Source organism: Urocitellus parryii, chromosome 5 (genome assembly GCF_045843805.1).
Source record: "Urocitellus parryii isolate mUroPar1 chromosome 5, mUroPar1.hap1, whole genome shotgun sequence".
NCBI lineage: Eukaryota > Metazoa > Chordata > Mammalia > Rodentia > Sciuridae > Urocitellus > Urocitellus parryii.
The window spans coordinates 22,011,728-22,017,383 of NC_135535.1; the positions used below are offsets into that span (position 1 = coordinate 22,011,728).

The 5,656-nt window shown below is 41.2% G+C and overlaps 1 pseudogene; it reads right to left on the reverse strand.

The window, feature by feature from the left end:
• Window positions 1-209: 209 nt before the first annotated feature.
• On the reverse strand, window positions 210-3,572 carry LOC113189499 (insulin-like growth factor-binding protein 6 pseudogene; annotated as a pseudogene).
• Window positions 3,573-5,656: the final 2,084 nt, after the last annotated feature.

A 5,656-nucleotide genomic window follows, 5' to 3' on the forward strand; every position in this document is an offset into this window, starting at 1 on the left:
CCCTTAACCCTCCACGTCCCCCCCCCAAAAAAAAAAAGGTCTAATTTGCTATAAATTCTTTGCATACTGGAGCAATCCAAGGTTTCTTATACTGCATTCTTGCACATTTGTGATATTTGTTCCAACTTTTTGTCTTTCAGACTAAGTTGTTTCTTACGAATTGTATGCAGCCTGAATTGTACTTTTTTTTTTTCCTTTAAACCCCCAACACAGCTTTATTAACACCCCAGGGTGACACCAACAATTTTTCCATAACCCAACATGACAGCTCCCACCAGCTCCCATCCCGCTGCTCCTCACAAGGCTTTAGCTCGGGTTAGGACACAAGGAGCTTCCATCGCCATCTGGAGACTCAGCAGGGGCTGGCCCATCTGGTCACACACCAGCAGGGACCTCGTCGCTGTCCCTAGGAGAAGCGGCACTGTCGCTTCCTGTAGAAGCTTCGATGGTCCCAATTAGGCACGTAGAGGGTAAGACCCTCGGAAGACCTCGGTCTGGGGTTGCTGCAGCGCGGAGCTGCGGCAGGGCCCAGTTCGTTGTCTTGGACAGTCCCAGGATTGGGCTGAGCGGGAGCAGTGGAGGTCCCTGAATCCTCCATTGTTCTCCACGGTTCACGTCCAAGGGTCGGGTGGTGCCTCCCTGGAGCTTCGGGCCTAGGGAGTCACTTTCGTGGGTGCGCAGGCGCGGTGGCGGCCCTAGCAAGGCAGCAGCGTCCTAAAAGGCGCCTTCTCTACAGCTGGCACTGCAGTCCTGGGACGCGGTTAGGGGTGGGGACCGTGCACTGTCGCCCTCTCCCCTGAGACAGCCCCCGGCTTCGCACAGCCCTCCGCCAGCGGTCCCCCGCCCTCTTCCTCCACGCAGCCCCGGGGATGATCCGCCTGCACCCGCTGCCCACAGGCTGGGCAGCGTGCCAAGGCGCCTCCTGGGCAGACAGCCCCGGCAGTGGCGGCAGAGGACTGCAGGGGGTCATGGTCAGGGTTTTTGCCCGGTCTACCCCTTCCAGAGCAGCTCCTGAATTGTCTTTATATATTACTATTTTCATAACATTATTACAAAAATGAATTTCCTTCTGGGCTCTGCGGATAAGCCTTACTCTTAAATAAATATTAACCACTTTTAAATACCTTATTTTGCCATGCCCAATCTTTCACTCCAAGAAATACTGTGGGAAAAAAAATAAAAATAAATCAGAACAAGGCAAGGTAACATAACATATTTTTAAAAATTTGGTGAGACATTTGAAAGTTTGCTTTAAGACAGTGGGTTCAAGGAAAATGGAAAAAGAAGTCAGAAAGGCATGTTTTGACTGTTAAATATTTAATATAACATGATGGTTAAAACGTAAATATGTCTAGGAAAAATAGAAGACAATTTTTAGACCTCAGTACAATAATTAAACACAAAATACATATGCTAGATTAATCTAAGGCACACAGTTTTGTCTTATTTTATTTTAGTACAGGGGAGTGAACCCAGGAGCATTTAACTGCTGAGCCACAAGCCTGCCGGTTTTAGTTTTTTGAGACAGGGTCTGGCTACATTGCTTAGGGTCTCCTAAGTTGCTGAGGCTGGCTTTGAACTTGTCACTATTTTGCCTCAGCCTCACATTTTAAAATTATTTAATGTTTATTGAACTCTTAGTTTAAGGTACTGTTAATATATTTTCAAAGTTCAATCTTTGGCCTCTCTTCTTTTATCTCCTCTTTCCTTTATTACCAGGGGATAAGCTTTCATTCTTCATAGGAAATTCTCAATCTTGTATTGTTCATGTTTTCTGGTTTTATTTATTTTCATTTTTAAGTAATTTCAGACTTACAGAAAGATGCCTAATACAAAGAATTTCTGTAACCCTTCATCCAGATTCCCTGATGTTGGGCTGGGGATATAGCTCAGCCGGTAGAGCAGTAGAGCGCTTGCCTCTTACATTTAATCCCCAGCACCACACACACACACACACACACACACACACGCACACACACACACACAAAAAAAAAAACCCACACACATAAAAAAAGAGACTCCCTGATGTTAACAGTTTACCTTATTTGCTTTAACATATTATATATACACACACCATATATACACACATATATGTATGTATGTGTATACACACACACACACATATATATATAAAAGTATATGCTTTCTTACATACACATACATATTCATAGGTTTTCCTGAATCATTTGAGAGTTACCCTTAAATACTTCAATTTGTTTTTCCTAAAACAACAAAAACAAAGAAACCAAGCACAAGGATCAAAATCAGGATATTAAGATTGATATAATAATTTAATCTATAAGCTCTGTTCAAATCCTGCAAACTTCCCAATAATGTCCATTATTGTAAAAAATCAAAACAAATCAAAATTATTTTTTCTTCTAATCCAGAATCCAATCCAGGGACACATGTAGCATTAATTTCCACATCCCTTTAGTTTTCCTAAGTCTGGAGCAATTCTTTCTTCATCATTTATGACCTTGGCGTTTTTGAGGAGTACAGGACAATTATTTTTGAAGAATGTTATTCACTTTGGGTTTCTGATATTTTCTAATAGTCAGACTTAGGTTATACATCAGAACAGGACTGTCACAGAAGGGATATTCTCAGTTATCTTATCCAGAAGCACTTGATATTGACTCATCTCATTAGTGGTCAGGTGAACTTTGATTATTTGATCAAGGGCTTATCTGCCAGATTTCTTCATTATAGTTACCATTTTCTCTGCAAACAATAAGTAATTTGTGGGAGACACTGTGAAACCACCCAAGTATCCTGTTCAACAATAATTTTCACATCCATTCATGATTCTTGCCTGAATCAGTTATTACTGTGTTCGTTGTCAAATGGTGATTTTTCTAGTATCATCAGTCCTTCTAGACTTATTTTTAAAAATTTTTTTTTAATGTTTATTTTTTAGTTTTCGGCGGACACTACATCTCTGTCTGTATGTGGTGCTGAGGATCGAACCCGGGCCGCAAGCATGCCAGACGAGCGCACTACCGCTTGAGCCACATCCCCAGCCCCCTTCTAGACTTATTAGTTGGTATTCTACTATAAGGAAGTTCTTCCTTTCTTTTTTTTAAATATTTATTTTTTGGCGGACACAACATCTTTGTTTGTATTGAGGATTGAACCCCGGGCCGAACACATGCCAGGCGAGCGCGCTATACCTTGAGCCACATCCCCAGCCCCGTGGAAGTTCTTCCATTCTGCCTATTCATTTACTTCGTCACTTGTTTTTATCAGTATGGACTAACAGATCTCAATTTTATTCAATGACTTATAATCTGACACTAGTACATTTCCATTTTCATATTGTCCTAGATTTGATCTGAAGGAACCCCTTTAATCGATCTTTTATTCTTTTGACAAGTGCCCATTATTTTTAAAAAAATTTAGTTGAATATGAACATAATACCTTTACTTATTTACTTTATGTGGTGCTGAGGACTGAACCCAGTGCTTTATGTGTGTAAGGCAAGCACTCTACCACTGAGCCACAACCCTAGCCCCAATACCCATCATTTTAAAAGTACTTTCTTATTTTCTGTCACAGCAACATGTTCCATCCTTACTTTACCCTTTTTCTCTATCCAAGAGTCTTGGAATCAGCCATTTCTCCAAAGAGCTCTCATTCCTTTAAGGACAGAACAGCACCTAGAAACCAAGATCTGGGAGAAAAATATGCTTATTGTTTCTCGGATGCTGTTGCTTCTAGGCTCTGTGAGTGGATGTGTGTGTACATAAATAAACATGTGTGTGTAGACACACATACACACACACACAATCTTAACTGGGAGCCCCTGCCATCTGACCCCTCTGTCCTTTTTTAGTGTTCCATCAATTTTTTAGCACATCCTTCACTTTTTCCCCATCTTATATTGGGGATTGAACCCTGGGGCATTGTACCATTGAACTAAATCTCCATCCCTTTTATTTATTGAGACGATAGGGTCTTGCTAAATTGCTGAGAATGGGCTCAAACTTGCAATCCTCCTGCCTCAGCCTCCCAAGTAGCTGGGATTGCAGGCGTGCACCACCAAGCCGGGTGCACCATTATCTTCTGGTACAACACATTCCTGGCTTCTTTTGTCCTTTTCATGTCATAACCCTGAAATCAGTCACTTCTCCAGGAAACACTGGTACCTTTTACAGGCTAATACTATTTAGGAACCAAAACCTGGTCAACTTTAATCCTTTCTTAAGGAAGGAATCACATTTTTTAATCTATTCATTTTGGGCCTTCTGAACTGGAGAATTAGATTAGGTTCCATTGGCTCAGACTGAAAAGTTGTTCATCTTCTTTACATTCTTTAAAATCAGGCCAGGCATGGCACATATAATCCCAGCTACTCAGAGACAAAGGTTAAAAGTTTTGCAAGTTTGAGGGTAGCCTGGGTAACTTAGAGAGAACCTTCCTCAAAATTTTAAAAAAAAAATTTTTTTTAAAGGATTTGGGATGTAGCTCAGTGGTAGAGTGCTTACCTAGCATTCACAGAGACCTGGGTTCAATTCCCAGTATCACACGATGGTAATTTCTACATGGGTCAGTTTTGCTCATAGGTGGACTCTTGGTACCCAGAGTGCCAGCCATTTATATAGGAAACATTCCATAAATACTTTCCGAATGATTTACCTGCTGCCAGACCAGACCTACTTTAGAGAAACTGATTTGAGATAAGCTTCCCATCCTTAGTTCAAGGGTCACTGCCAAGCAATTACATTCTCTGCATTCACTTGTTACAGCCACTTATCATGTTTCAGACTCAGCTTAAAATAGACTTCTCTCTCCTGCAATTTACCTTAGTGTTTATATGTTATTAGAACCTGCAGAAGCTGACAGCTTAGCCTACAAAAACTATTTTTCAGTGTCTCTTTTTCAAGATGCCCTGTTTTCTAGATCCTTCTAAAATGACTCTGAAGTGATCTTAGTAAATGTAGCTGCTTTTACTGAGACTGTGAGAGTACTGACCTCTGTAAAGTCTAAAATGTCAATTCAAAATATATAGTTAAGAAGAGCATTTTATTTTTATTTGTCTTGGAAAAAAATGTGATTGTAGTCATTCTATCAGGAGAAAAAGAAACCATACCATTTATTTTAACAGAATGTTTCATGTGGGAATTGGTTAAACAGGCATTGGAGAACAGAGAATCTACAAAGAAGACTGAGGTCACAAAGATAGTAACTGCAGACAGCAGCTGCCACCCCTGGTGCTAAAGGCATAAAATAAATAGGCTGGAATCTTAGAATTTAGCAATGGGTAGGAGGGGACCTATAGAACTAGATCCAGACCTCTGAGAAGGCTCTGCCTGAGCGTCTCTGAGAGCACTCAATGAGGCTGATTCTGGAAATGCCAGAAAAAAACTGGAGACTGGCACCAGCTGTTGCTGCCAACGTTAAGGGAGGAAGACAAGTAGGATTTTGACAGGATCAACAGCCAAGTCCCATCTTCCTCCTCCTGCCCCATCTCTTCTGGATCTTCCTATTGGTGGAAACTAAAATAGTGTTTGCATCCTTGGAACCTTAATGTCAAGAGTGTAAGAAGGGGAGGAGCTGGGTTTGGAGCTGGTCAAGGAGAACTTTAAAACCAGCACAGCACTCAAAGGAGTTCAGGCCTAAAGCAATCTATCATATCAACACATTTAGACCTGA